We start from the raw sequence: 9,113 nt of genomic DNA, 5'->3' as shown, positions 1-9,113 counted from the left end.
GTGAAATGAATACCAGCAGTTTCCGTTTAAAGATCCTCTGTAGTCTTTAATGCAGCATTGTAGATAAGGAGACTAAGGTTCCTAGTGGACCAGTGACTTGCTTACTGTAGTTCACAGAAGTAGGAAGTGACAGAGCTGGGGCACATCACCCAAGGAGCCTGGCTGTCCCACCAGGAAGGTCTCCTCTGACAGACACTTTTCCTCTAGGAAAACCCAAGGGGTACCCCTCCTGACCTGTCTTACAGGTCATCTCCTGGCTCCCTCTTTCAGCCTGATGCACAGGGTGTGTCTGAGGAGTATGGAAGTCTGGCCTGCATCTCTGCCCTCAGCTCAGCCATCTCTGAGCTCCATGACAAGTGATGCTAGCTCACTCAGCTACATAGGGGTCCACATGGTGGTCTAACCCAGGTGGGTTTCCCTCCAGAGCTATTGCTTCTTGCCTCCTGTAGAGCTTCAGGTTCCAAGGCCCTCTCGATTCCCTTCCCTGTGCCCATCATACCCTCTCTGGCAGGTAAGCTCACTTCTGATCCCCTTTCCCGCTCAGATCTGCCTCCTCTCCTGCGTATCCCTGCCCTGTCCATGCCCCACCTTTTCCATCTCCCTCTCCTGTCCCAAGGTCTTTTGGAGCCTGCTTGCAAGATAAATCCCATGCCTTGGGCTAGGCTTCTGGAATCTCCTGAAGGAGACAAGCCCTTACTCCGGGTCTGCTGCCCACAGGCCAGTTGGGCAACTTGGGCCACACCTCAGAGCCCATGGAACAAGAAAAGCTGCCAGGTAAGAGGTGGAAGTTGGGATGCCTGGGTGGCTCAGTGGGTTAAGCCTCTGCCTTCAGCTCAGGTCATGGTCCCAGGGTCCTGGGATCGAGCCCTGCATCGGGTTCTCTGCTCAGTGGGGAGCCTGGTTCCCCCTCTCTCTCTGCCTGCCCCCCTGCCTACTTGTGATCTCTGTCAAATAAATAAATAAAATCTTCAAAAAAAAATAAAAAGAGGTGGAAGTTGAGGTGACCCTGTTCCGTGAGGATGTGGTTGTATCACTCCTCACGAACAGATGGAGCCCAAGTCCATTGCCAGTGCTGCATCGGGGCACTTGAAAACCATCCCCAAGATAGCCGCTGGGAACTGTTTCTTTTTTTCTTTTTAGAGAGATTGAGAATGAGAGAGAGAGAGAGCACATGGGGCAAGGGCAGAGAGAGAGAAAGGGAGAGAGAGAGACTCTAAAGCAGGCTCCTCGCTGAGCATGGAGCCCAATGCAGGGCTCGATCCCCGGACCCTGAGATCATGAGCTGAGCCAAAATCCAAAGGTGGACACTTAACCCACTGAGCTCCCCCAGGTGCCCCCCACACCTCCTGTTTCTGGTTCTTACAACAACCCCCAACAGATTTTCAAAAGGTCTGTTCCTGCCTCCCTGGGCCCCTGTACCTCCCTTCACTCTACCCTGGGGCTGATCTCACAACAGATACTCCCACTCGCCAGAGGAACGAATGCTATAGGAACTGGTAAAATTCTAGGGCCCCACTTGGGCCACAGAGCTAGTGTGGTGTCACTGGTGCCCACGCACAGGCCCAGTGCCCTTGGCCATCACCTCTCTCTGTCTATCCATGAGATCACTGTGGCACAGAGCTGGCTCTGCTCCCTTGGAGCAGGCCTGGGCATCTTCTTCCTCTTTCTTTTCAGCTTCGGAGGCTAGCATAGAGAGCAAGGCCTAGAAGAGTCCTATCCATTTCTTATGTTGCCCCTCCCTCCTAACCCAGCATGGGACTTGCTCTGGCCTGACTTTCCCTGGGTTCACTTAGGCTGCACTCCAGGCCTGGGGGCCCGTGTGCCTCTCTTGCTGTCCTTCCTTTCTCTTCTGCTCTGGTGGGAGAGGGAGCACCTTTTAGCTCCCTCGGGTGACAAGTTCCGGGAGTAGGGTTTGGGCATGGGGAAATGGGCAGAGCCGGCCTTCTTAAAGCTTATTTTGGTTCAAGACCATGTCATCCTGGAACTGGCTTGGGCCAGCAGCCCCCTGTGTGGTCCGGCTTGTCTCCCTGGAGTTCTGTGTCAGGGCTCTGGCCACAGGCTCTGTGGATAGTCAAGGACCAGCTTATTGATGTCGACTGTGCAAACATGTTCTTTCTTGGGGGTGTGAGGCTGGGCCAAGGAAGTACAGAAGTGGTTCTGGGTCTCCACATCAGATGGGACTGGTTTACAGCTACAAACCACAGGGTGTTCTCAGCACAGACTTAATGAGGGGAAGTGGAATGATGTATTACAATACTCCTTTTATGGGGGTTTTATCCAATAATGTTCACTGTGTTTCCATCCACCCTTGCCCAAGCGTTTATGGGGAGATGTGTGCTGGGCATGGAATTAATAAGATCCCAGCCTATTAATAACTTGTGGACTATAAATAAGTTTCTGTTAGTTTCCACAGCTCATGCAAATGGCAGAGTGGCCCTTTATCCAACCTGGTGGGTGTGTGAGGGGGTCTTGCTGGGAGTATGAAGAGTAAGTTCTGGGCAGGCATGAGAAAGACAGGTGGCCTGCCAGCAGAGTGGCTAACACAAGAGCCACAGCAAGACACAAAAGCCAGATTGGGAGTGAGGCCAGGGCAGAGCGAGTGTGGAGACGATCAGAAAGCATGAACAAAGAGAATACAGAGGGCTGGCTTGACCCCCAAACCTGCTCTCTCTCTCTCTCTCTGCGATCTGGCACTGTCTGGGAGGTAACCCCAGTTTCCTCTTCTAGCCAAGCCTGGAGATGGCCAAGCCCCCCAGCCTGCCTGGCAGGGGCTATAACGTGGAGATGACTCGCTGCATCAGCCATTCCATCTTTTCACTGTCACCACCTTGTGGTGACTATCACCTTTGGCCAGTTCCTTGTCAGGAAGGGCTCGTCTGTTCATAACCACCTGGTCTTTAGGCACAGCTCAGGTCAGAGGTTTGCAGACTGAGATACTAGGTCAGTATCTGTTGAGATGGAAGTAGGGGGCCGGGGACCAGTACGGGTGTCAGAGCCAGAATGGATGAGGGGCAAGTGTCTGGGTTTAAGGTGTTGGCGGTGACAGGGGGTGGTTCTGTGGAGAAGTGACCGATCTCATGTAACATATGGAGGATAGTGGGAAAGGCTAGAGAAGGAATGACAATTAAGGGAAGGAAAGGAGCTTGAGTGCACCCCAGGAGGGTCTGGAAGCGGGGGCACATCTGGCACTCAGTGTGACTTTTAAATACCAGACAAGGGAATCAAAGCTTCTTGGAGAAATGGCAGATTCCAGGGCAGGAGCAGGAAAAGCAGGAAGTAAGCCTAGACCGCCTCCTCGTGTCAGAAAGTAAGGAGGTGCTCAAGGACAGATAGACAAATGTTGCGGGATACAAAAGCCATCCGGAAAGGCTGCCCACCAGCCAAATCTGGGACAACGTGATGCCGAGCAAGGTAATAACCCCAGACTGTATAACACATTGAGTAAAACTGGAATCCATGGGTCCGTACAGATAGAAATGAACAAGTGAACCAATAAACAAGGACAAGAAAAAGCTTTTTATTATGGTAGGATGCCAACTAATGAGTGTGGAAGGAAGGATGGAATTACAAATACCCAGTTGGCTGTGGTCAAGAGTGATATTTGGTCGAACAGAGCTGTCCATTGGCATGAATGCTGGATGAAGAGCAGAACATATACAAATCTCCAAGTCCCTCCCCACAAAATACTTATTACAAATGGACAAAAGAGGGATGTGGCCAGCACCACTTTAATCAGGTGATCAAAGTTAACATCAGCCACAGACAGATCTCACGCACCCATAGGATGCTGTGACCAGAATGCATCATTGCTTCTGGGATGTTCCTATCAAAGATGCAGGATTAGACGCTCACCATGAGTAATCATCAGATGAACCCAGCTTAATAGCTGTTCTAAAAAAGATCTGGCCTGGAATATTAAAGAGGGACCATTCCAGATTAAAGGAGACAAGAGAGATGCGGCCACTAAGTACATGTGTGATTCTGAACTGAAGCCCTTCACTACACAGAACCCAATTGGGACCAACTGGCAAAACGGAAATGAGGTCTGAGGATGTGGTGGGAGAGCTCAGTGAGAAATAAGCCAGTCGCAGAGCACAAATATGTACGGCTCCACTTAGATGGGGTGCCTGGAGACCGCAGAGACAGAGACGGCAAGTTGGATGGTGTCTGCAGAGGGGGGATGGCGAGCTGCTGGTAATGGGGACAGAGTTTGAGTTTAGGAAGATGTACAAATTCTGGAGATGGATGGCGGCGATGGTGGAATAACATGAATGGACTTCATGCTACTGAATTAGACCTTAAAGATGGTTAAGATAGTAAATTTTATGTATATTTTGCTGTAGTTAAAAAAAAAAAGTGTGGCTTTGGAGATGAACAGAGCAGGGCTGGACTCTTGGCTCTGACTCTTGTCACTGGATGGTCTCAGGTGAGTGCTTTTTTCTTTCATTGCCAGTGGGGACAATGACACCGTCTCCCTGCAGCGACACCCTTTAGTGAAGTGGCTGGAGTGCTCTGCACGTGGCAAGCATTCAGACGGAACAGGCTGCTTCCTCTTATCTGATCTGTACGTGGAAGGTGGCTGCCATTTTGCCCATCACCTCCACCCCCAGCCCACCTGTGACCTGTTGGCCACTCAGAGCTCCTAAGCCCACCATCATCTTCTCTCCAGGAACTTCTGGGGACAGTTGTAGAGTGCATCCCAGCTGAGGACAGATGTAGGAGCTGGCATGCTCGCGTCTGCATGAGCCTTCTCTGAAGGGGTGAGTACGGACTTCATACTGTGGCCCTTGCTGCTGGGATGGTATCTGGGAGATGGGACACTGGGGAGGACCTTCTCCCTGTGAGACTCATACCCTTGGAATGTCTCCCCCCCACACAAGTATTGTCTGTGTAAATAAGTAAATACACACATGGCTCCGTCATTACCACAGAGGTGCCGGAGAGGGGCCCCCAATCCCTCCTCTGTCTCTTCAGTGCTGTCATCTGGCAGTAGCCCCTAGCTTCCCAGCTGAGACTGCTGTGGCCCTTGCTGATAAATTCAATGGATTTCTCCCTGTCTCCCTCTTCCTGTCAGCTCTGCAGCTTTGCCAAACACCGCTTCCCCCCACATCAGAGAAACCAGTGACCTGTATCTGCGATTTGAAGAGCGACATCTTTCATGGCCACGGTGAAGGGCACTGTCTGACATAATTGTAAGTGTGCAATGAAGATTTTTTTTTGAATGAACAAATCATTAAATGAACAAAAATTTAAAAAATATGACTAGCCTTAATGCAAAAGTAAGCTCAAATATCATGGCACCGACGAGCTCACAAAATCATTTTGATGTGCAGATAGCCAGAAATAAAGGCAAAAGCCATCTGTTTTTAAATAAAGCAGTCCTAGATGTGGATTATATTTTTGTGTTGTAAAATGTCACCAATGGAAAAACAAGGTAAATATCGACGTGTACATAGGCACTCTTGGTATTATGCCTTCTTAACTATCTGTGAATTAAGTTATTACAAAATAAAGAGCTTGATTTAGGTAAAGCAGTAAGTGCAAGCCCGATCTGTCAGAAGACACATCTGCCAGTCGGGGCATCATTCATTGACAAGTCAATCAGATGGCACTGTAAGGCTGGTCAGGGCATTTGTTTAGCTGCAAGCTGCAAAAATGGCCATCGATCAATCTCTGTAAAGTGGTGCGCCCTGGCAGCAGCAGCTCGGGGGCGGGTCATGTACCTAATGAACTTGTGGCTCTAAGAGGAGAGGAGGGAAAATGGATTTTTAATAGCATCTTATGGTTATGTGGCCTGCATGTGGCAAGATCTTCCCAGAAAGAGAGATCAGAAGTGAATGCAGAGAACACCTATGTGACAAAGGCCTCCATATGACGATCAGATAAGGATGTGGTGGTCTGGCCAACTTTTCAGCTTGACAGAATGGCTCAGGGAATAAAGTATAAGGCTCAGCTTTTACATGGAAACCCCATAGACTCAAAGCTTCCATTGAGAGAGAGGTATGAGAGCAAGGGAGCAGAGGAATACACCAGATTTATGAGTCAAGTCCCCCTAAAAATTTTGTGTGTGTCTTCTGGCTTATGTTGCTGGTTGGAATCTGTCTAGTAAAGCTCCTGCTACGTTTATAAGATAGCCATTCTGACCCAAACCCCCATGATCCCCAGGCTCCAGAAGTCTCCGCTCCAAACTTACAATGACCCTTGGGGCTGTGGTCACCTAGAGCAGGACGGGGATTGAGAAAGCCGGACAGTCTCTCAGTTCCGACTCCCCAGGAGTGTGGTGTGGCCAGAGTGCCTTGGAGAACACCGTGGCCATGGAAGAACCTCCCAGAGGGTGGCACCAGAGGCCACTGCAGGCTGGGCCGTGCCTACAGGGGATGCCCGGCCTGCCAGTCTTCCCCTTCCTAGTTAATCCTCTGTTAAGGACTGGTCGGGGGCGGGGGTTATTAGGCAGGTGACTTCTCTCTTTAATTCTGAGGTTTGAGGAGGAGAGGCCTAATTGCTAACGCAGACACCTCCTGGGAGTTGGTCGAGCTGGCTGAGACCACTAGATGGTACTTTGAGATCATTTTCCACGGACCAGGAGCAGGATCGCTGTGGGAAGACAAAGCATATTCAGGGTCGGGAAGGCACACTGAGGTAGCCTTCTGGGACTCGGCCACATTTGGTTCTCTGCTCCTTCTGGGCATGTCTGTACCTCTCGGTGCCCTTGCAGTAAGGTGTGACCACGTGCCTAGCTGTGGCCAGTGGACTATGAGGGAACGCCATGGGGTCTCTTGCAGGCTGGATCATTCATCCTTCATCTGAGACCTTCTGTGGTTCTCTTCCTCTGCTGTGCTCTTATGGAAGAGGTCTTGGGTTAAGACGATGGGCTAAAATATTGAAGCAGCCAGGATGCTAAATGTCACCTTGAAGGCAACTTGCCCTGGAGCATTGCCCGAATTATAGCCATTTTGTGTGAGAAACTTGGTGTGTGAGGCTGATGAGATTCTGGTGTTCCTTTGTTCATATGCTGTAGCAGAAACAGGATCTACCGTCACTCATGCTGCCCCAGAGCCCAAGTGGCAGAGTCGGGACTCGGATTCTGAGCCTTGAACCAGCACACCGTATGAGCTCATCGGATTGTTGCGAGATGGCCATCGTTACAACTCCAGGCCAGGCTGAGTGTGACAAGCTCTCCCACTTGCCCTTGGCGTCACCTCCACACAGACCAAGTGCTACACCCTGAAGAGGGCTGCGTAAGTTTTGCCACATTCAGATCCCACCCTGAGCATCGTTTGACTTCTACCATATCCAAACTCTTGCTCTTGTTAGGGGTGGAAGTGATTTTCTTTCTGCCCTTCAGGTACTTGGCTGAGACCCCTGTAATAAAAGAAAGGTTAATGAAAGAAACACGGAAGCTTCTTCACATGTATACCTCATGTCGCCATGGAGACACCCAGGGAAAAAGAAGTAACTCCCTGAGGTGGCTTGGAATTCAGGATTAAATTAAACAGGATTAAATTAAACAGGGAAGGAAGAAGGGGTAGGGAAGCCTTTTCAGGGAGAGTCAATGATTTTTAGGAAAGATGAAGAGCCCTTTAGAAGAACAGATGGAAGGTATCACAGTTTGTGATGAAGTTTATCAGGGTACACTGTTGACTTCTAGTCTCTTCTTCTGGCTGATGAACCTCCAGGGAGGGGGACCTGTGACAACTGTGTTCCTTTTGGGGTATCTGCCTTTAGGAAATAAAAGGATTTCAGTGAAATCCTCTCCCCATATTTGCTGTTTTCCAAGTGCCTGCAGCTCTAAGTAATCCATGTATCAGAGGCAAATTTGGGGATTGCAGGTCCTGAACTCCTGTGGTCATATTTTGGGGTGGCATATTCTAATACCCTTTACCCTCTCATTTAGAAGACTTTAAGCTTCATACATCAATTAGGCTACACAGACAAGCCCTCTTCTGGCTTCAGCCCTGGCGAGACTGCCATTCAGGGCGAGTCTGAGGGGCTTCTGAGAATATCGTGAGCTGGTTCTCAGTCTGCGTCCTAGCTATACCCTGAGCTCACCTCTATGTGCGATGTTCTGTGACCTTCCCTCATCCTTGGATAGGTTCAATATGGACACCCAGAGAGAGATGTTAGAAAGGGAACTTCAGACTCCATTCCAAGCTTGAAAATTCTGGAGCCCAACTCAGGTAGCTGAAAATCTTGTCTCCATGAAAATCAGTCTAGAAGATCTGGCCCTCGAGCTGGAGATGTTTTGAATATTCATCACAGGATGTTGACCCTGTAGGGCAAGTATCCCCAACATCCTCAGGGGCCCTCATGGCGATGGAAATGAGAAGCTAGCCAGTGGCATCTGCATGTCCCACGTGCTATCCAAAGTGGGAGAGTTGCTACAGAGTTCTGGCGGATTGTCGTCCTGCAGAAATACAAGTATGTTGCCAAACCTTGACATTTCTCATTAGGAAGCAGAAAGAGAGCTCTATATGGAATTCTCCCCATTTTGAAATATTGGTAATTAAAAACAGAACAACAGACAACAGTTACAACTCCAAGGCCAACAGGACATGCCTGGAGGGCAGAGTGGGTTTGCAAGCTCTGCCCTCTGACAGACGTTTGAATGAGGGGCACTTTAGCTCTAGGTATGCATTGAAATGTAGCAAGAATTCAAGCTGACTTGTCTTTGGCCTACATTTGGAATGAAGGGTGGACCCCAAAGGACTGACAAGTCTGACTTGTTAAGTAATAATGAGGCAGAATATCAAGGGGGTAGGGTGGGGAAGGCAACATGAACTTTAAATCCAGAGGCTTGGGTACAAACCTTGCTCCCGTACGTGACAGTTGTGTAGTGAGTACGTTGTTGTTTCACTGGAGTCTAGGTTGCCTCATCCACAGAATGGAGAATAAATCCTAACAGGGTTGTGAGAATTAAATTTATGTGTAAGAAAATATCGGCCACCTGGTCAGTGCCTAGTTTGTCTACTTCCTTTCAAAGGCTCCAGAGTGAGGAAGAGATTTGACAAAAGCAGCGTTTCTGGAAGAAAGGCCAAATGGCAGTTTGGACACTGGAGACAGAGAGACTGGCAAGATCTCAGGCAGTGTGACCAACTTGAGAGGACGAGTAATTA

At 49.5% G+C, this 9,113-nt stretch overlaps 1 long non-coding RNA gene across 4 annotated transcripts; it reads left to right on the top strand.

Moving 5' to 3' along the window:
• The first annotated feature begins 729 nt into the window (after positions 1-729).
• Positions 730-6,015, top strand: LOC116585506. 4 transcript variants are annotated; one of them, XR_004283668.1, is made up of 4 exons: positions 736-774; positions 2,728-2,940; positions 4,670-4,760; positions 5,075-6,015. It is a non-coding gene; the product is annotated as an uncharacterized LOC116585506 (long non-coding RNA). The 4 variants fall into 4 exon arrangements; XR_004283665.1 differs by having other exon boundaries at positions 4,454-4,760; XR_004283667.1 differs by lacking the exon at positions 2,728-2,940 and having other exon boundaries at positions 730-774.
• The last annotated feature ends 3,098 nt before the right edge of the window (positions 6,016-9,113 follow it).

Source organism: Mustela erminea, chromosome 3 (assembly GCF_009829155.1).
Source record: "Mustela erminea isolate mMusErm1 chromosome 3, mMusErm1.Pri, whole genome shotgun sequence".
Taxonomy (NCBI): Eukaryota; Metazoa; Chordata; class Mammalia; order Carnivora; family Mustelidae; genus Mustela; species Mustela erminea.
The sequence above is the reverse complement of the archived record's forward strand: the minus strand, read 5'-3'. Positions and strand labels throughout refer to the sequence as shown.